The following is a 22424-nucleotide window of genomic DNA, read 5'->3' on the forward strand; positions in this document are numbered from 1 at the left end:
CTGTTTTCACTGAGCATGCTCCATCCCCTCACAACTCCTACATGTGACCAGACAGCACACACATGATGCCCACAGAGTGAGTGAGCATGCTCCATCTTGAGTCTGCAGGGGCTGAGCAGGACTTTTCCTGACATTTCTATTGTGGCAGGTCCACATATGAAACTACTGCTACCAGTTATTCTCATGGCTTAAGTGGTACTTCTGGGGGAATTCTGCACCATAAAATTAAAAATTCCATGCACAATATTTTAAAATTCTGCAAAATTCTGCCTATTTTATTTGTCAAAATAACACAATAATGCAATTACAGGCCAGTAAGCCTGACTTCCATACCGGGCAAACGAGTTGAAACTATAGCAAAGAACAGAATGGTCAGACACATAGATGAACACGATTTGTTGGGGAAGAGTCAACATGGTTTTTGTAAAGGGAAATCATGCCTCACCAGTCTACTAGAATTCTTTGAAGGGGTCAACAAGTAGGTGGACAAGGGGAGATTTTGACAAGGTCCCTCACCAAAGGCTCTTAAGAAAAGCAAGCTGTCATGGGATAAGAGATCACAGATCAGTAACTGGTTAAAAGATAGGAAACAAAGGATAGGAATAAATGGTCAGTTTTCAGAATGGAGAGTGGTAAATAGTGGTGTCCCCCAGGGGTCTGTACTGGGACCAGTAATATTTAACATATTCATAAATGATCTGGAAAAAGGGGTAAACAGCGAGATGGCAAAATTTGCAGATGATACAAAACTACTCAAGTTAGTTAAGTCCAAAGCAGACTGCGAAGAGCTACAAAGGGATCTCACAAAACTGGGTGATTGGGCAACAAAACAGCAGATGAAATTCTATGTTGATAAATGCAAAGTAATGCACATTGGAAAACATAATCCCAACTGTATATATCAAATGATGGGGTCTAAGTTAGCTGTTACCACTCAAGAAAGAGATCTTGGAGTCATTGTGGATAGTTCTCTGAAAACATCCACTCAATGTGCAGCAGTGGTCAAAAAAGCGAACAGAATCCTGGGAATCATTAAGAAAGGGATAGATAATAGAACAGAAAATATCACATTGTCTCTATATAAATGCATGGTATGCCCACATCTTGAATACTGCATGCAGATGTGGTCACCCCATCTCAAAAAAGATATATTGGAATTGGAAAAGTTTCTGAAAAGGGCAACAAAAATTATTAGGGGTATGGAACAGCTTCCGTATGAGGAGAGATTAATAGGACTGGGACTTTTCAGCTTGGAAAAGAGAGGACTATGATATTATCTGATTAAAATATGTCCACATAGATCATTGTTGCAACCACTGTTATATATTTCCAGAAAATCTTGTACAAAGGTTGTCGAGTGAGGTGTCTATGAAAAGGTTATGATTTGCTGGTTATGATTATGCTATCTGTATGCATGTATCATCTTTGTATTTGAAGTTATAAGTATTGGCTCTATACCTGGATTTCAAATGTTGGCTCCTGGGGTAACACCCACAATGTAGCTAGCCAGCACATCTTAGAGGGAGTATTCAAATTGAGTGACCCATCAAAAGGACACTTAACTGACAATGGACCATGGGAGACACCCATCTACACTGAGTGGACTCTCCTGTAAATGTGCTGTCTGGAGTGTAGGTAATGGCTTCCTGCAATGACTGAGGGAAACTGGGCATGGACATGTGACTTGCACACCTGACTCCAGACACCATCTTGTTTCTGTAATTTTCTACAGTAAGACCAATGGGATGCCCGCCACATGGCAAAAGCTATAAAAGGCCTTGGAAACACCTCCATTTGTTCTTCAATCCTGCTTCTTACCTCTGAAGGAACTTTGCTACAGACTGAAGCGCTGAACAAAGGACTGAATGACCCATCCCAGCTGTGGATGTGCTACAGAGACTTGACTTAAACCAGCAGTTTATTCCATCACTGATACAAGCCTGAACCAAGAACTTTGCCATTACAATAGGTAATTGATTCCTTTAACCTATTTTAACTCTCACCTTTCTTTCTTTCTTTCTTTCTTTCTTTCTTTCTTTCTTTCTTTCTTTCTTTCTTTCTTTCTTTCTATGAATGAACCTCTAGATTTTAGGTACTAAAGGATTGGCATCAGCATGATTTTTGGGTAAGATCTAAGTTATATATTGACCTGGGTGTGTGGTTGGTCCTTTGGGATCAGAAGAATCTATTATCTGATGAGACTAGTTGTAAAGAACCACTCATCTCTGAATCCAGTGTTTTTTGTGGTGATATAAGAACCGGAATGCCTCAGGAAAGTGCCTTTATGTTTTCCTGTTAGCCAGTTTGGTGAAACAGAAGTTTACTTTTGTTGCTGGTTTGGTATATACTATTGGAGATTAGCCACCAGTCTTGGGGTGTATCTGCCCTATTTCTCAGCAGTTCGTCCTGAATTTGGCATCCTCAGTTGTGACCCACTGAGGCACAGTTACAAGGACTAAGGGAGTGTCTATAAAATCATGACTGGTGTAGAGAAAGTAAATAAGGAAGTGTTATTTACTCCTTCTCATAACACAAGAACCAGGGGTCACCCAATGAAATTAATAGGCAGCAGGTTTAAAACAAACAAAAGGAAGCATTTCTTCACACAACCCACACTCAACCTGTGGAACTCCTTGCCAGGGGAGGTTGTGAAGGCTAAGACTATAACAGGGTTCAAAAAAAAACTAGATAAGTTCATGGAGGATAGGTCCATCAATGGCTATTAGCCAGGATGGGCAGAGATGGTGTCCCTAGCCATTTTGGTGCCCTACGCAGGGGGGGCTGGCCTCAGGCCTCCACGGAGGGGGCAGTAGCAGGCTTGGGGGGCAGGGGGTAAACTGCCCCCCAGCACGAGCTGGCGGAGTGGAGTGGGTTGGGGCTGAGTTGCTCCCTTCCTACCACCTGGTGAGTGCAGGGCAGGCCCGACCCCTGCTGCAGTCCTCAGGGGAAGGGGTGGAGTGGGGGCGGGGCTGGGGCAGAGAAGGGGCGGGGCCATGGGCAAGAAGTGGAGCAGGGCTGGAGCAGCACACAGGTGCATAGGGCACCAGGAAATTTGGTGCCCCAAATTTCCTGGTGCCCTATGCAGCTGTGTACTTTGCGTATGGGTAGGGACGTCCCTGGGGATGGTGTCCCTAGCCTCTGTTTGCCAGAATCTGGGGATGGGTGACAGGGGATGGATCACTTGATGATTCCCTGTTCTGTTCATTCCCTCTGGGGCACCTGGCATAGGCCAGTGTTGGAAGACAGGATACTGGGCTAGATGGACCTTTGGTCTGACCCAGTATGGCCGTTCTTATGTTCTTATGTAATATAATCACACCAGTTTCAATTATTTTGGTCATTTATTTGAAAATACCTGTCAGCAAGTATTTCTGTAACAGTACAGACAACAAAAAATCAGGAAATGTGTTTTGAAAAATAGATTCCTTACTAGGAATATTAATACCTAATTGAGTAATAATTTGTTTACACTCCAATACAATACAGGAATGTACTTCCTGCACCACTCATAGAAACATAGATTATCAGTGTGGGAAGGGACCTTAGGAGGCCATTTAGTCCAACCCCCTCTTCAAAGCAGGACTGATCCCCAAACAGATTTTTGCCCTAGATCCCTAAATGGTCCCCTTAAGGATTAAACTCAGAACCCTGGGTTTAGCATGCCAATGCTTAGACCACTGAGCTATTCCTCCCCCCCCCAGAAAAGCTGTGCAAAGGATTGGGGAAATCGGGGTAATGGAGGAGCTGAGGGAGAGGGAATTAATTACTGGGTGGGAGCCTGGGAGTGAATCTGGAGGGTTGTGGGGTGGGGGAGAAGTATGAAACATAGTTTTTTTGGGGGGGGTTGTGAGGGAGCTGGGGAGCTTCCCCCATGCAGACCCTGGCTGACCCCAGCCTCTCCCATTCAGTCAGGCACATCTGCCCCTGTCCCCATGTGTCCCTGCACCCCCACTTAGCCACCCTTCCTCCCCATCCCCATGTGTTCCTGCACCCCCTACCCATCCTCATCCACCCCCTCCCCACATCCCCATGTGTCACTGCACCCCCACTCAGCCACCCCCCAACCCATCCCCATGTGGCCCTGCATCCCCAGTCTGTCCCCCCCACTAGCCCTTCTGAACCCCAGTCTATGTGACCCCTCCCCACTGCAACCCCATGTGCCCCATGTGCAAATGAAAAAGACTGAAACCACTGGACTAGAACAAAGTCACTTATATTCTGGCCTGGAGTGTACACAAGGGGGAGTTGTACTGGAACAGCTCTAATGGAGGGGTTGGTTCTGCTACAGCTAGATTGGGCAATTTCCCTTTGTGGAGGAGCCCCTTGTTGTTATTGGTGTTGTTTGGTTGAGAGAGTAAGTGAGTGAGTGTATAGAGATAGATAGATAGATAGAGCGAGGGGGTGGATGGAGATAGATAGATAGAGATAGGTGTATGGGGATAGATAGAGAGATAGAGCTAGGGGGTGGATGGGGTAGATAGAAAGATTAGATAGATAGGGTGTATAGGGATAGATAGATAGATAGATAGATAGATAGATAGATAGATAGATAGATAGAGTGGATGGAGATGGGTGTCCATGGGGAGAGAGACAGAGAGAATTTGTGATGAGTGATACTTCTTGCTTCTTATAATCTCTGGCAATAACAACATTCCTGTTGAGGCGAGGAGGGCAGGTGGGAAGAGGATCTCGCCCCATGTGTATTGCATGTGTGGTGTTGTCCCCGCCCATGCTGCTGGCTCTGTGTCCTGATTTTGCAGAGGGGACTGAAGTCCAGCAGTTGTGGAAGCCTCTGTTAAAAGAAATGAAGCATTTCCCAGAAACGAGTGTCGGCGCACTAGCAAAGAAGTGAAAGGGAGGGGGAACAATGGGACAGGGCTGGGCTGAACTCCAGGGAGTCCTAGTAGAAGTGAAAGCAAATAGGAAACTTGCATTTGCTGGGTGTGGGATAACAGCCAAACCCACAGTGAGCCGGGCCAGTGCTGGGTTAGTTTCACTTTCTCCTAGCAAAGGCTGCCATGTGGATATGTATAGGAAAGGGGTCAGGTTCCAGGGGGATAACGTTGTGGGGCAGGCTGGGTTTGGGGGGAATATTAGGGGCCAAATAGAGAGCTTTCAGCTGAAGAGATCTGGGAGGAAGGGGTCCCAGCAGCAGGGAAAAGTCTCTGCCTAGAACAGGTCCCCACCTAGCCCTTGCCCAGCTGCTGCTGGAAACCCAAACTGGATTGTACGTTTCTGCTCCAGGCAAGACCAAATTGGGAATGTGCAGGGCCATTCTAGACCCATCAACCTGGATTGACCAGCCCAATGGCCTGGAAAAGCGAACACCCGACTGCATGGGGGCAAGACACAAAAAACGTGTCTGAAATTTGCAAATGTTCTGTATCTGCAGAAGTGAACCAGATACAATGTCTGAAGGGTCAGGGAGCAGCGGGAACATTGGACGCAGCTTCCCAGGGGTTAGGGAGCAGTCGGGGCCATTGGATGCAGCGTCCCAGGCAGGGCCGGATTAATGTAGGAGCTTTAGGGGCTGCAGCCGAGGGCCTCCGGCTAAGGGGGGCCCCGCAGGCCGGATGTGGCCCACTGCTTTTTTTCATCTGGCCCATGGCAAATCTCTGCGCTGGGTGCCGGACACTGGTCCCCGGGCCTTGGCGCACGCCCCCCCAGGGCTGGAGCCATGAGCACCGGCTTGCCGATGTGCCCTGTGGCCCTAGGCGAGGGGTGTTCAGGGAATCTCTGTGCGCTGCCCCTGCCCCCAGCATTGGCTCTGCAGCTCCCATTGGCCAGGTATCGTGGCCTATGGGAGCTGCGGGGATGGTGCCTGTGGCGCCTGCGGGCACGGGCATCATGTACCGCGCCCTGGCCTCTCCGCCTAGGGCCGGACATGCCAGCCACCTCGGGGAGCAGAGCAACGGGGAGCCAGGGCAAGCAGAGATCCTGCTTCAGCCCTGCTGACAAGGAGCCGCCCGAGGTAAGCACCTCCCAGCTGCAGTCTGCACCCCACACCCTCTCCTGCCCCATCCCTGCCCCTAGCAGGAGCTGCACCCCAATCCCCTCCCTACCCCCACAAAATCTAATAGCCCCAGGCCTACAGGAGAGTTGACCCAGCCGTGGTCCCACAGAGTCCCAGACGTCTGCAGATGTAACATTAACGGACTCCAGTCATCCGCAGGTGGGATCAAACCTGGGCCCTCTGGAGCTCAGTGCATAAGCTGCTACAGCATGAGCTACAACCCAACTGGCTATTAGCTAAGGTTGTAGAGCGGAGTGATTTAACTCTCTCTAAATGGTCTCGGGCCCATGGGACAGAACACCACACCCAGGAGGTGTGTGGCTTGCATAGAGGCCACCCAGCTAACTGCATGCCTGCTCCAAACACTGCTGATCCTCAAACAGTGCTCAGAAGTCACATGGTTCCTTTCTGTCTTTGAATTCCTGGAAGTGGCTACTGGACTTTGCCTCTGTTGCCTGAAGGCAAATACTATTTGGTGGTTGGCCCAGGCTTGCTTCAATACTTTTGTTAAATATTTGCTCCAAGGGCCAGAGATAAGGGATTTTAATGCCAAGCAGATGCAGATAGACTCTGCCTGCTGGCAACTAAGTCCCGAAAGGAAAAGACAGGTGGTGGGGTGACACATGACTGACGAGGAGAAGCTGAGGGAACTGGGCTTGTTTAGTCGGCAGAAGAGAAGAATGAGAGGGGATTTGATAGCAGCCTTCAACTACCTGAAAGGGGGTTCCAAAGAGGATGGCACTCGGCTGTTCTCAGTGGTGGCAGATGACACAACAAGGAGTAATGGTCTCAAGTTGCAGTGGGGGAGGTCTAGGTTGGATATTAGGAAACACTATTTCACTAGGAGGGTGGTGAAGCACTGGAATGGGTTCCCTAGGGAGGTGGTGGAATCTCCTTCCTTAGAGGTTTTTAAGGTCAGGCTTGACAAAGCCCTGGCTGGGATGATTTAGTTGGGGATTGGTCCTGCTTTGAGCAGGGGGTTGGACTAGATGACCTCCTGGGGCCCTTCCAACCCTGATATTCTATGATTCTATGACATGTTGGTGAGTGCTTATATTGTGGCAAGCCGGGCCCCTTCGTCTCCACCTGCCTGGCCTGAAGGCTGAGCCAAAGGGTTCTGGAGAACAAGCCAGCCCAGTCCTGATCTTAGATGGGCACAAAGACAAGGCATAACCGTGAATCCCAAAGACAAGTCCTGATGGGGACAAACATCGGATCCTGCCAGCTGGGGCCACAACTCCAAGTGCCCGTCCTAGCCTCATTTCCCCCTATTCTGGGTATCTCCTGCCCACCCCTCACAACCCCCTCATTCACTGGCAGGAGTGATGGCTCTCTTTTCCCTCGGGGTTCTGTCAGCAGCACTGCTGGGCTCTGATGGATGGGGAACAGCTGGAAGAAACCCAACCCCACGGCAGGTAGCGATTGGCACAACAGCGGTAGTCGAGGATCCCACTCCTCACCAAATACAGTGATTTCGCGGATGTATTTGAAAAGAGAAAAGCAGACTCCGTACTTCCCCATGAGACTATGGTGGTACTATAGCTTTACAGCCGGGGGCAACATCCCGTCCAGCTGGCTTTATGCCATGGCTCCACCTGAGCTAGCTACTGTATGTGCATGCCTCCAGGAGAATTTGGCCAAAGGTTTCATGTGCAAATCCACTTCCCCTGCTGGGCCCCTGGAAAGATGGTAGCCTCTGTCTCTGTGTAGACTACTGGCCATTGAACCAGATCACAGCTAGAAAGTGGTGCCCGCTGCTCCTAATCCCAGACCTGTTGGACCAAGGCGCTGCTCGGATAGTCACAAAGCTAGACCTTCAGGGGGCATATGCCCTTGTGCGCATTAGGGCCAGAGCTGAGTGGAAGACCACCTTTCGGCCACTGGGAACATTTAGTGATGCCATTCGGCGTTGCAGCACCGCATTAATGATGTGTTTCAGGACATCCTAGATCGGGGTCGGCAACCTTTCAGAAGCGGTGTGCTGAGTCTTCATTTATTCACTCTGATTTAAGGTTTTACGTGCCGGTAATACATTTTAATGTTTTTTAGAAGGTCTCTCTCTATAAGTCTATGTATTATATAAGTAAACTAGTGTTGTATTGAAAAATAAACAAGGTTTTCAAAATGTTTAAGAAGCTTCATTTAAAATTAAATTAAAATGTTGATCTTATGCCGCCGGCCCGCTCAGCCCGCTGCTGGTCTGGAGTTCTGTTCACCTAGGCCGGCAGCGGGCTGAGCGAGGCCTGCGGCCAGGACCCCCGCTGGCAAGGGTCCGGCAGCCAGAACCCCAGACCAGCAGTGGGCTATGCGGGGTCGGGACCCCAGACCGGCAGTGGGCTGTGCGGGGCCGGCAGCCGGGACCCCAGACCAACAGTGGACTGAGCGGCTCAGCTCACTGCCACTCAGGGGTTCCATCCGCCGGCTCCTGCCAGCCGGGATCCCGGCTGCCGGATCCGCTCAGTCCGCTGCCAGTCTGGGGTCCCGGCCCCCCCACATACAGTGAGTACCTACCTTCTCCCTGGTTCTGGCCATTCTCTTCCTCTCTCTGCACTGAGCTGAGGGTAGCAGTGCACTGAGCACAGGACTGGGGGTGAAGGGTCGGGCCAGGAGCTAAAATGAGGGAGGGGGCTCAGGGTTGGGGCAGGAGGTTCGGGTGTGGGGCACTTACCTGGGTAGCTCCCATTTGATGCGAGGGGTGCAGATGGGAATGTGGGGGTGGGGGGTGCAGGAGCTCCCATTTGGTGATCTGGGTGGGGGATGTGGTGGGTGCATAGGGTGTGGGGGGGCTGGGGATGTGGGGGGTGCAGGTGTCAGGGCAGAGGGGGGGCTGGGTATGTGTGGGGGTGCCAGAGTCAGGGCTAGGGTTGTGGGGGTGGGATGAAGGAGGGCTAGGTGTGTATGAGGGAGGTACAGGGCTCAGGGCAGGGACCTAGGGGGTGTGCGGGGCTCAGGGCAGAGGGCGGGGTGTGTATGGGGGGGTCAGGGCTCAGGGGAGAGGGCTGGGTGACTGCCCCCCCTAAGAACTCCCAACCCCCCTGATCCTTGTCTCCTGACTACCCCCTCCTGGGACCCCTGCCCCCAACTGCCCCCCAGGACCCCACCCCCTATCCCTGTTCCTTGTCCCCTGACTGGACCCTACCCCCTACCTTTCCCCTGACTGCCCTGACCCTTATCCACACCCCCGCCGCCAGCCAGACCCCCGGGACTCCCATGCCTATCCAACCACTCCCCACCCCCTGACAGGACCCCCAGAACTCCCGACCCATCCAACCCCCCCCCCCCCCAGCTCCCTGCCTGCCCCAACCCCTCTCCACACCCTGCCTCCAGACAGGACTCCCAGAACTCCCGACTCATACAACCCCCCCAGCTCCTTGTCCCCTGACCACCCCCTACAGAGACCCCCCCACCCTAACTGCCCGCCCCAGGACCCTCCTTGCTCCCTGTCCCCTGACTGCCCTGACCCTATCCATCCCCTGCCCCCTGACAGACCCCGGGACTCCCATGCCCCATCCAACCCCCCCTGCTCCCTGACTGCCCCCTCCAGAGACCCCCCGCCCCTAACCACCCCCCCGGGACCCCACCCCCCCATCCAACCCACCCTGCTCCCTGTCCCCTTACTGCCCCCACCCCTTAACCAACCCCCCCGGCCCCGGACCCCTTACCATGAGGCTCCACACAGAGCCAGACACCGGCCCCCGGGGGAGCACAGAATCCCGCCCCTCAGAGCTCTGCGCGCACGGTGGCAGGGCTCCGGTTGAGCGGGGAGCGTCTTTCCCTCCCCACGGAGCCAAACACTGCCCCGCAGGAGTGCGCAGCCCCGACCCCCAGAGCGCTGCGTGCGCGGTGGCAGGACTCCAGGGGAGGGGAGAAGATGGGGGAGGGTCCGGCAGCTTGCTGCGCTCGGCCCGGTGCTCCGGCCCAGGAGCGCGGACCCCGCGGCTTGCCATGCTGGGAGAGTGGGGCCATTTGCCCACCCTGTGCGCACAGCTATGCTTCTGCTCCCTGCCCCCGCGGGGGGAGCGGAGGACAGAGGAAAGCGGGCCGGGCTGGGCAGGATTTTTAATGGCACACTGGAGTCCCGGCAGGCTCCAGCGTGCCATTAAAAATTGGCTCACGTGCCGTCTTTGGCACACGTGCCATTGGTTGCCGACCCCTGTCCTAGATCAATACAAAGTTATGTACCTGTAATGATATATTTATTTTTTCAGACAATCCCAAACAGCACACAACTCATGTTCAAGCTGTCCCAGAGAGGCTTTGGGTTGTAGGCCCAATTGGAAAAAGGACAGTTACCTGTTCTGTAACTGGCGTTCTTCGAGATGTGTTGTTCCTGTCTATTCCACAGTAGGTGTGCGTGCTCGCCACATGCACCGGTGCTGGAAGTTTTTCCCTTAGCAGCATCCGTAGTGGGGGAGCACCGCTGCGACCCCTGGAGTGGCGCCGACATATCGCGCTATAAAGGGGGCTGCATGCTCCCCCCACCCTCAGTTCCTTCTTGCCAGACAACTCCGACAGAGGGGAAGGAGGGTGGGACATGGAATACACCTGAGCAACACATCTCGAAGAATGCCAGTTACGGAACAGGTAACTGTCCTTTCTTCTTCGAGTGATTGCTACAGTAGGTGCAGTAGCACAGTAGGTGACTCCAAGCTATACCTGACGGAGGTGGGTAGGAGTTCTAAATGATAAAGGTTACGGGTTACCCGGGCGGAGCACTGCCCTACCAAACCTGTCGTCGTCCCTTGCTTGGGAGACGATCACATAGTGCGATGCAAAAGTATGGACAGAGGACCACGTAGCAGCCTTGCAGATGTCCTGAATAGGGACATGAGCTACATAGGCTGCTGACGAGGCCTGGGCTCTCGTCGAATGCGCCTTAACAATAGGAGGCGGGGGGACCCCAGCAGGTCATAACAAGTGCGTATGCATGAGGTGATCCAGTGGGAAATCCGCTGGGTGGAAACTGGTTGCCCTCTCATGCGCTCGGCCGTAGCAATGAAAAGCTGAGGGGATGTCCAGAATGGCCTTGTTCGAGCTAAGTAAAAGGCCAGCGCCCTACACACATCTAGCATGTGTAGGAGTCGTTCCTCATTGGAGAAATGGGGCTTAGGACACAGGACAGGTAGGAAGATGTCCCGGTCCATATGAAACGCCGAGACCACCTTCGGTAGGAAGGCCGGGTGCGGGCGAAGCTGGACCTTCCCCTTATGGAAGACAGTCTACGGGGGTTCCGAGGTCAGCGCCCTAAGCTCCGAAACCCTGCGGGCTGAGGTGATAGCCACCAAAAACGCCACTTTCTCAGATAAGTGGGACCAGGAACAAGTGGCCAAGAGCTCAAAGGGATGTCCTGTGAGGCGTGACAGTACCAGGTTCAGGTCCCAAAGGGGAACCGGGGGTCTAGCATACGGGAACGCTCTGTCCAAACCCTTTAAAAGCCTGGAAGTCATGTGGTGGGAGAACACTGACTGTCCCGCCACCGGAGGGTGGAAGGTCGAAATGGCCGCCAGGTGCACCCTGATCGAGGAGGGAGCTACCTCTTGGGTCCTAAGGGACAGGAGGTAGTCCAGGACCAGCTGGAGCAGAGCGGGGGAGGAACCTCTCTCCCTTGCCCATGAGGAGAACCGATACCACTTAGCCAGGTAGGCCTCTGTATGGACGGCTTCCTGCTTTCAAGCAGGACCCATCTAACAGCCTCTGTACAACCTCCCCTCCTCCGCATCTAGCCACGGAGCAGCCATGCCGTCAGGTGGAGCGGGGCCAGGTTGGGATGGAGGAGACGACCTCCTTCCTGGGAGAGGAGGTCCGGGTGGAGCGGCAGCCTGCGAGGGGGGGCCGCCAAGAGTTGCAGTAAGGTCCTGTACCAATGTTGACGGGCCCAATCCGGGGCTATCAGGATAATTCTTGCCCCGTCTGACTTCACCTTCTATAGGACCCTGCCTATGAGGGGGAAGGGCGGGAAGGCATACATCAGGGGCCCCGACCACTTGAGCAGGAACGCGTCCGTCATGGCCCCATCGTCTTCTATCACCCTGGAGCAGAACCTGGGACACAGGCGGTTCTGGGTAGTGGCAAATAGGTCTACCTGGGGAGTGCTCCACTGAAGGAAAATCCATTCTGCCACCTCCCTGTGTAGGGACCACTCGTGTTGTTGTGAGAACACCCTGCTCAGGCGGTCTGCGAGTGTGTTGCTCTCGCCGGGTAGGTGGAACACATGGAGGAGGATGTTGTGGGCTATACAGAACTCCCACAGGAGTTGGGCTTCCTGGCATAAGGCCCTGGAGCGCGTGACCCCTTGCCTGTTAATGTAATACATTGCGGTGGTGGTGTCCCTGAGGACTCTGACCACCTTCCCTTGCAAGTGCTGGTGAAAGGCCAGGCACGCCAGGCGCACAGCCCTGAGTTCCCTGACATTTATGTGCAGGGTCTGTTCCTCAGGTGACCACATACCCTGGGTTCTGACGTCCCCCACGTGGGCTCCTCAGCCCAGGTCTGAGGCATCCGACACTAGATCTAGTGAGGGAGAGGAGGTCTCGGAAGGGGATACCCCGGAGCATGTTGCTCGGGAGGGACCACCTGGAGGTCTGCAACCACCGTTGGCGGCACCATGACAACCTTGTCCAGGTCGTCCCTGGCCTGGGAATAGCGGGAGGCCAACCAGAGTTGGAGGGGCCTCATCCGGAGCCTGGCGTGTCGCACCACTGCGGTGCATGCTGCCATGTGGCCGAGGATTTGAAGGCATATCCGAGCCGTGGTTACCGGGAAGGCCGTGACCGAGGCGATGAGGCCTTTGAGCGCCTCGAACCTGTCCCTTGGAAGGGAGGCTGTGGCCGCCTGGGAATCCAGCAGTGCTCCTATGAATTCTATGCACTGGACAGGAACTAACATGGATTTCTCCTCATTTACCACTAGGCCCAGAGCTGAGCAGGTGCGTAGCAAGAGGGATATTTGCTGCTGCACTTGGGACCGGGACTTGCCCTTGAGCAGCCAATCGTCCAGGTAGGGAAAGACCTGCAGCCCTCTCCTCCTGAGGTGGGCTGCTACCACCGCCATACATTTGATGAAGACCCTGGGGGCTGTCGAGAGGCCAAAGGGGAGGAACGTAAACTGGTAGTGGTCCTGATCCACCAGGAAACGGAGGAAGCGCCTGTGACCCTCGAAAATGTGGATGTGGAAGTAGGCATCCTGAAGGTCCAGCTCTGCAAACCAATCCCCCGGGTCTAGGGAGAGAATAATAGAGGCTAGGGACACCATGTGGAATTTGCAGCATACCAAGAACTGGTTGAGCTTCCGCAGATCGAGGATGGGCCGAAGCCCGCCCTTCACCTTCGGGATGAGGAAATACCTGGAATAAAACCCCTTGCCCCGGAATTCCCAAGGTACTCTCTCCACGACTCCCAGGGAGAGGAGGCGCTGTACCTCCTGACCTAGGAGGAGCGCATGTTCCGGGTCCTCCGCTGACTCCCTGGCGGGAGGGCAATTGGGAGGGGGCGAAACAAACTGCAACCTGTACCCCAGGGATATAGTGTTGAGGACCCAGCGGTTCGTAGTGATACGGAACCATTGCAAACGGAAGGCAGGTATACGATTTGCAAACCTGAACTTTATTAACTGGGGGGCGTTTAACCAGGCAACATGCCTGGTGACCCCCCACAAGCAGTCAAAAATGCCGCTTCCCTGGCCTTCTGGCCTTAGAGGGCCCCGGACAAGGGGCCGAACGGGATTGGCATTGTGACTGGCGCCTCTGCTCCTGCTGCTTCTTAGGTGGGGGCTCATATCTGCCCTGAGCCTGTGGAGCGGAGGTGTGAGGCCTGGGCTTGTCCTTGGCCGGCAGGACGTACAGGCCCAGCGTCTGCAGGGTAATACGGGAGTCTTTCATTCCATGCAGACGCGTGTCTGTTTGATCTGCAAACTGGGCCCGACCATCGAACGGCAGGTCCTGCATGATCGACTGGGACTCAGCCGATAGACCAGAGAGCGAAAGCCAGGACGCCCTTCTCATGGAAATCGCCATGGCCATCGAACGAGTGGCCGTGTCCGCTACATCGGAGGCCGCCTGGAGCGCTGCTTTAGCCGCCGCCGCACCCTCATCAACCAGAGCCCGGAACTCCTTCCTGTCCTTCTCGTGGAGGGAGGGCCCAAACTTGGGAAGGGATCCCCACAGGTTAAAATCATATCTGCTCAAGAGTGCTTGATGGTTGGCCACTCTGAGCTGAAAGCTCGCAGACGAATAAATCTTTCTTCCAAAGAAATCCAGCCTGTCCTTAGGGGTAGGAGTGGGTTGTCCGTGTCTCTCTCGGTGGTTCACAGACTCCATCACTAGAGAGTTCGGAGTTGGGTGGGAGTATAAGTACTCGTGCCCCTTCGTGGGCACAAAGTACTTCCGCTCAGCCTTCTTGGAGATTGGACAAAGAGATGCAGGGGTTTGCCAGAGGCCAGTAGTGATATTGGCCACCCCCTGATGGAGCGGGAGGGCCACATGCCGCGGCATCGAGGAGGTCAGGACATTAAACAATGTGTCCGATGGCTCCTCCATCTCCTTGGCCTGGAGCTGGAGGTTTGATGCCACCCTCCTGAGTAGCTCCTGGTGGGCCTTGAAATCCTCCTGAGAGACGGGAGGGGGTGGCGCCACGGAGTCATCCGGTGCCAAGGAGGACAGTGCCGCGGTGTCATCGGCACCTGGCTGTACCGAAAGCTCGATGTCCTGACCTGGGGCCTGAGTCGGTGCCAGAGGGTCAGTGCCCACTGCCTCATCGCGGTGCCAAGGTGGCGACGTCGGCTGGGCCTGGGACGCTCCCGCCACGGAGCGGGGTCCCGGCGGTGCCGGTGCCTGGGGCCACGGTGCCCGGGGCTACAGTGCCCACTGGCACCACTGTCCCTGCCAGGGAACGGCCTGGCCCTGGGATGCGAGGTGGTCCAGAAGAGCCAGCTGGTCTTGTGGCACTGAGCAGCTTGACGAGGGGCAGCTGCGTGCCGAAGTGGAAGTCCGGGACTAGAGGACAGTGCCGTACGAACAGCTGGAGCGGTCCCATACATGATATCTCTGTCCCCTGGAGGAGGACAGGTAGGAGTCAGGAGTGCTGTCCCCGTAGTGCCTCTGGCGCCCAAGACTACGACGCCTCGGTGCCTTGGACTCCCGTGATGAGCTCCAGGAATAGCGCCTTCCACGGCGGGTGCCAGAGTGTGAACGGCGGTGCCGATGACGACGAGACCTGTCCCTGCGGTCAAGGCTCGAAGAGGAGCGGCGCCATCTCTTAGTGCCTCCCCTACGGTCTCCCGGAGTGGAGGTGGAAAGCTCGCTCGCAGACGATCCTGCTCGCGGCGTGGAGGCGCGCCGAGGTCCGCGGCTCAGCCCTTCAACTTGGGACGGTACCTCGACCTCAGAGACGTCCGGAGAGGGTCGATGGGCACTGAGCGATGGCTTCCCTCGGGATTGGGGGCCCGACTGAAGCGGCGCTCCCGGTACCGGAAGCGTCATGATGTCGCCCGCGGCCTGAGCTGCCTCCAGCATCAAAGGCATTCTCACCTCTGGTGAGGCGTGCGTGGACGGCACCGCTCCACCCGAGTCGGAGGTCTCAGTCCCAATGGGGATCGTGGGCTGCCCAGCGCGGGTCTAGGCTCACCCCATTCTTTCTTCCCTTGCTTCTTAGAAGGGGAGTGGTGCCGGCTCGTCGACGGGGCCTCGCTGCGCACCGACGACGCGGTTCTGGGCGCGGAATCAGGATGGCGTGCCGGGGACGCTTCGCTGCGCGCCGAGGACGAGGTGCCCGACACGCCGGTGCCGGGGTCAACGCCGACTCCATTAGGAGAGCTCGGAGTCGGATCTTACGCTCCTTTGTTCGCGGCTTGAAGGAGCGGCAAATTTTACACTTCTCACTAATGTGAGCCTCGCCCAGACAGCGAAGACACGGAGTATGTGGATCGCTTCTGGGCACAGAATTGCGACAAGAGTCGCACGACTTGAAGCCTGGGCCACGGGGCCTGCCCCGAGCCCAGCACTAACAGAGAAAAGTTCAACAAGTAACTTCAGGGAAAGCTGGATACCACTAAGGCTAGAAATGCTGCAGCAAAGCTGGAGCACAAGTTCCGACTACCTTCACTGGCAGCAAGAAGGAACTGAGGGTGGGGGGAGCACGCAGCCCCCTTTATAGCGCGATATGTCGGCGCCACTCCAGGGGTCGCAGCGGTGCCCCCCCACTACGGATGCTGCTAAGGGAAAAAGTTCTGGCACCGGTGCACGGGGCGAGCACGCACACCTACTGTGGAATACACAGGAGCAATCACTCGAAGAAGAAGTGTGCCTTCGACTGTGTTTCCACTGACTTCCTGGCTTCAGTCTGGCCCCGGAAGGGATCAAGTTGGATCCAGAAACGATGAAAGCAGTCCGTGATTGGACAGCCACTGGGAACATCCACAAACGTCAGCATTTTCTGGGCTTCACCAATTTCTACCGCCAGATCATCTCTGAGTTAGGCAGAATTCTCTCACCCCTCATTCTCCATAAGCACCCCCAGTTCAGCAGGACTCTGGAAGCCCAATGCGCCTTTGAGCACCTAAAACTTGCGTTTACAGCTGCCTCCATACTCCTCCACCCTGCTTCCACATGAGCCTTCATTGTGGAAACAAATATCTCCAATGTGGCAGTTGGAGCAGTGGTCTCCTAGAGGCATCTGTGTGCTCATGGGCAGTGTGTGAAGCCCTCCATCCCTTTCACCCTCCCTCCCCCACGGGAAGCCCGAGCCCCACACCGTGTCCGAAGGAGCCCTGTCTCAGCCAGCTCGAGTACCAGTCCACCAGCTGGCCCCAGGCCACCCCAGCTGCCCCAGCCCGAGTGTCGGGTGGACCCAGCCCCAGGGCGCCGACCAGTCTGAGCACCGGCTGGCCCCAACCTCGGCCGGCTGGCCCAAGCACCAGCCCCAGCCGCCCCAAGTCCCGGGCTGCTGGCTGGCCCACCCCAACTCTAGCCCCCGCCTGCTTTGGGGGAGAGGCTGAGCAAGGGCGGGAAGAGAAGCAGCCTGGGCTGGGACATGGGGGAAGAGCGGGAAGCAGGAGGGGGCCTCAGGGCAGAGCGTGGGTGGGGCCATGCCTGTCTGTTTGTAGAGGCTTAGCCTCCCCTGGCCTGCCATTCCCGCCACCCAGGCACGTGCCTTTTATTCTGAAAAGCTCATTCCCACTTATCAATAGTATGAAATCCTAGACAAGGAACTCCTGCCCAGCAAGCCAGGTTCGAGGAGTGGTGGCACTACCGAAGGGGCCCAACACCCAGTCCAAGTATACACGGCCCTTAAGAACTTGGAATAGTTATGAAAGGCCAAAGCCCTCAATCAGAGACTGCTACACTGGGCCCTGTTCTTCTCCTATTTCAACTTTACAATCTCCTAGTGTCCAGGTGTGACGAACTGGGACTGTTCTTAATGTGGTCTTTGAATGCTGAGTGGGGAGTGTTGGCTGGGAAGGCAGGGGAGGTTGGCTAGGACGGTCTGCACTGGGGGATGAGAGACTGGTCTTGAGGGAAGATACCTGAGCATGTAACATGAGAACCCAGGAAGGGGTTAGAGGCCAGGTGACACCTTTTCCCGGGAAACTGAACAAAGGCTGTGGGAGGGGTCGCTGAAGGGAGAGTTTCAGGAGCTGGCTGGTGGAATGGCTGGGAGGCAGACAGGGCTCTGACCTCCCAAGGGGGCTGTGGGGCCCTGGGACCCCAAGATGGACCTAACTGGGGGGGATCCTGTTGTCTGGGCCTGCAAGACCTGTCTTGGACTGTGTTCCTGTCGTCTAAATAAACCTTCTGCTTTACTGGCTGGCTGAGAGTCATGGTGAATCGCAGGAAGCCAGGGGTGCAGGGCCCTGAGCCCCCCCACACTCCGTGACACCAGGTGCTAGCAGCGGCAGATCAGAGACTCTATCTCAAAAAGTGGAGGACTATGCTGATTGGAAGAGACCCAACTAAGAGACCTACATCCTCAAATCTCATAACTTTCTTGATGTGACAACGCACCTGGACCTACTCAATCTAATCTGCTCAGCCTCTGCCTAGGACTCTCCCCTGGGCGATCAGGAAGCCATCAGTCAGGAAGTGCATGAGGTCTTAGATGGATTGACCCTTGTGAGGGATATACATATGTTCCCCCTAGCTATCTCCATGTGATGGCCCTTTCATGCATGCCACCATGCAGGTATATGTAACCTCCCGTGACGTATGCACCTGCATTAAGATGCCACACAGCAAACCCTGTGGGCTCCTCCAACCTCTGGAAACTCCACCCAGTCCCTGGGCATCCATCTCACTAGACTTCATCGTATCCAACCATCTTAACTCTCATCAATCACCTCATGAAGATGGCCCACTTCGTGCCCTGCACCCAGTTACCTTCCTCCGAGGAGACTGCCCACTGTGGGTAAACCAGGTCATCCGCCTCCATGGACTCTCTGAACCCATTGTTTCTGACCGTGGTGCTCAGTTCATTTCTCACTTCTGGAGGGAGGCCCTCCAATTGTTGGGAGGTCACTCCTGCCCTTTCTTCAGCTTATCAACCCCAAACAAATGGCCAGAGAGAAAGGTTGAACAAAGTCCTGGAGCAGTATTCTGGTGCTATTACCATCAGAATGACTGGTCCTCGCTGTTATTCTATGCAGAGTTCTGATATAATAACACTGAACATTTCTCTACAGGACAAAGACTTTTTTTTTTTTTGGTGAACTACATCTTCCACCTCTGATCTCATCCTGAACTGCCCACACCCTCCCCTAACCCAGCCATTTTGGAATGGGTACAATTGATCCTTCGTACCCAGGGGGAGCTGGAAGAAGCAAAACAGGACTACAAGCGGTATGTGGACCACCAACAACAGAAAGGTCCCGACGTTCTGTAGGCCAGAAAGTATGACTCTCAGCAAAGCATCTCCGTACCAACAGACCACCCCATAAACTTGATCACCAATTCTTCAGCCCATATTGAATCTGCCAACAGATCGATCCTGTCACTTTTGAACTCCACCTGCCTTGTTCTCTCAGAATCCACCTAGTATTTCATGTGTCCCTACTGAAGCCATATGTGGCCAACCCCTTTCCCCGCTGGACCCAGCCACCCCCACACCTGCGCACCTTCAGGACTATGATGAGTATATGGGCCACAAAATCCTCAATTCTAAAACAAAGCGGGGTAAGTTGTGGTATTTGATTGGAGGATTATGGGGCTAAGGAGCGATCCTGGGAGCCTGCTGAAAATGTTCCTGCTCCCAGACTTGTAAAAACCTTTCATGAGAACCCGCACCTTTTGCTGCCCTAGAGAGGGGGGTAATGTGATGACCTGGGTCTTAAACCCACATCTGGGTGTGCCCAGACAACTGCCACATCCTGGCCACCACCCAGTCTCTGCTGAGAAGTCATTAGGACTACAGCCAAGGTGCCACCCACAGGAGCCATGATTGGAGGATCGCCCAGTTCCACTGCATTGGATCCTGCTTGTACCAGCCTCCTGCACCCACCCCTGGTCCGGTGTCACTGCTCCTGCCTCACCCCCGTTCCCATCGTGTGCCTGCTTCATGTTGATCCTGGCCTCTCCTCCAGCTCCTTTCCTCAATTCCACCCTCAGTTACCAGTCCAGGCTCCACCCCGGCCTCAACTTCTGACCCCGACTTATTGTCTCTGGTGCTGACACATGGCTTTGTTCCCCAACCGGGACACCTGCTCTGCCGCCAGACCTGGACCAGTCCACCTACATCCCGGTCCATAGCAGAGGGGCTCCCAGAGTCAGACCTTCCCTCTTACAATGCTGCAGGACCATAGGCAGTGGGTCAGAACCCTCTTTCCTGGACCGGGCATCTGCTACTATATTTTCTTTCCCTTTAATTCACACAATTTCCATGCCATGTTCTTGGAATTGGTGCCCTTGGTTCTGTGAAATCAAATGAATGGGAAGTGGTTAGATAGTACACTGAATTTCCTGTTTAAGAGCAAGGGCCTTAATTGTTTGATTATCCTATGTGACAGACCCAGAGCAGTGGGGTACAGGAGTCTGGTAGAGGGCAAATATACCGGTCACTGGATGAGTAGTTTTCTGTTCCCTGAGTGACCAGAGCAGGGTCTGCACTAGAGTAATCAGGAACCTGCTAGAACCAGTTAAGGCAGGCAGGCTAATTAGGACACCTGGAGCCAATTAAGAAGAAGCTGCTAGAATCAATTAAGGCAGGCTAATCAGGGCACCTGGGTTTTAAAAGGAGCTCACTTCAGTTTGTGGTGTGAGTGTGAGGAGCTGGGAGCAAGAGGCGCAAAGAGCTGAGAGGGTGTGGGTGTGCTGCTGCTGGAGGACTGAGGAGCACAAGTGTTATCAGACACCAGGAGGAAGGTCCTGTGGTGAGAATAAGGAAGGTGTTTGGAGGAGGCCATGGGGAAGTAGCCCAGGGAGTTGTAGCTGTCATGCAGCTGTTCCAGGAGGCACTCTAGACAGCTGCAGTCCACAGGGCCCTGGGCTGGAACCCAGAGTTGAGGGCAGGCCTGGGTTCCCCCCAAACCTCCCAACTGACCTGGACTGTGGGTACTTCCCGAGCGGAAGGTCTCTGGGCTGTTCCCCAACCCACATGGTGAATCTCTGAGGCAAGAAAATCTGCCAATAAGCGCAGGACCCACCAAGATAGAGGAGGAACTTTGTCATGCCACATAATGGCATAACTCTCTTTCTATGGCAGAGTAATTCTTCCCCTGTCTCTCTATGCCACGTTCTTAACTTCCAGACGCTCAGACTTTTAAGATGAATAAAGCAGCAGAAAAGGCAGGGTGAGCGAAGTTCACCAAGCAGCTGTTGGCAGAGCTATCATCTCTAGACTGTGGTTATAAATTTATGTATTTGTGTAGATCTAAAACTGTGCTCATAATTTGTCCTGCAATATTTAGCTCCATCTCCCAGCCCGGCAGGAAGGGGCTGTGTCCCCAACCAGGCAAGACTAGATCCAAGCACTCAGCACTGTACAGCTCAGGAAAAGAGAAGCGATGGGCCATTAAAGTTAATGGGAAAATGTTGAAACTCCTTGAAACAGAAAAGAAAACTCTGGTCTTGGGAAATGAAGGAAGGAATTTCCCCCACATGAATCACCACAGTCTGAGAGGAAGAAAAACACCTGGGAAAGGGATTAATTTTCATTATCTGAGTCAGGTGCCACCAGCAGAACATTGACTTTCTTTTTTGCTGGTTTGGGTTCTGTAGTTTCTGCATTGGAATGTTGTTCTTTTAAGACTTCTGAAAGCATGTTACACACCTCATCCCTCTCAGATTTTGGAAGGCACTTCAGATTCTTAAACCGTGGGTCAAATGCTATAGCTATCTTTAGAAATCTCACAATGGTACCTTCTTTGCATTTCGTGAAATCTGCAGTGAAAGTGTTCTTAAAATGAACATGTGCTGGGTCATCATCTGAAACTGCTGTAACATGAAATATATGGCAGAGCAGGAGACATACAATTCTCCCCTAAGGAGTTCAGTCACAAATTTAATTAACGTGTTTTTTTTTTAACGAGCTTCATCAGCATGGAAGCACGTCCTCTGGAATGGTGGTCGAAGCATGAAGGGGCATACAAATGTTTAGCATATCTGGCATGTAAATACCTTGCAATGCTAGCTACAAAAGTGACATGTGAACGCCTGTTATCACTTTCAGATGACATTGTAAATAAGAAGAGGGCAGCAGCATCTCCTGTAAATGTAAACAGACTAGTTTGTCTTAGTGATTGGCTGAACAAGAAGTAGGACTGAGTGGACTTGTAGGCTCTGAAGTTTTACATTGTTTTGTTTTTGAGTGCAGTTACGTAACAAAAAAAATCTACATTTGTAAATTATACTTTCACGGCAAAGAGATTGTACTACAGTACTTGTATGAGGTGAATTGAAACATTCTATTTCTTTGGTTTACCTTTTACAGTGCAAATATTTGTAATTGATTTCAATTACAACACAGAATATAATACATATGAAAATGTAGAAAAAAACATCCAAAATATTTAATACATTTTAAGTGGTATTTTATTGTTTAACAGTGCGATTAACACTGCGGTTAATCGCAATTTGTTTTTTTTAGCTAACCGCTACAGTCGTGATACACCGTCTCTTCCCAATGCACAGCTGCTCTGACCTGAGTCAATGGCAGTGTCCCAGACCCAAGAGGTGTCTTGGGGCTAGTGACCGAGGGCTGGGCAGCAGCTGATCCAGCACTCTGGTCACTGCAACTGCTGGCACTGTGCACGCTGGACAATGGGAACTGGGCCCCGCTGAGAGACTGAAGACAGGCTGGAGCGAGTTCATAGCTAGTAACCTCGTTAACGCCAAGGAACAAGGCACAGGCAGGAAGCAGGAAGGGGGGAGAGAGAAAGTGAAGAAGCTGTAGGCTGGTAGAGTCAAGGCCAGAGGAGGTCTTTCCTCTGG

The sequence above is a fragment of the Chrysemys picta genome, chromosome 2 (genome assembly GCF_011386835.1).
Source record: "Chrysemys picta bellii isolate R12L10 chromosome 2, ASM1138683v2, whole genome shotgun sequence".
NCBI lineage: Eukaryota > Metazoa > Chordata > Testudines > Emydidae > Chrysemys > Chrysemys picta.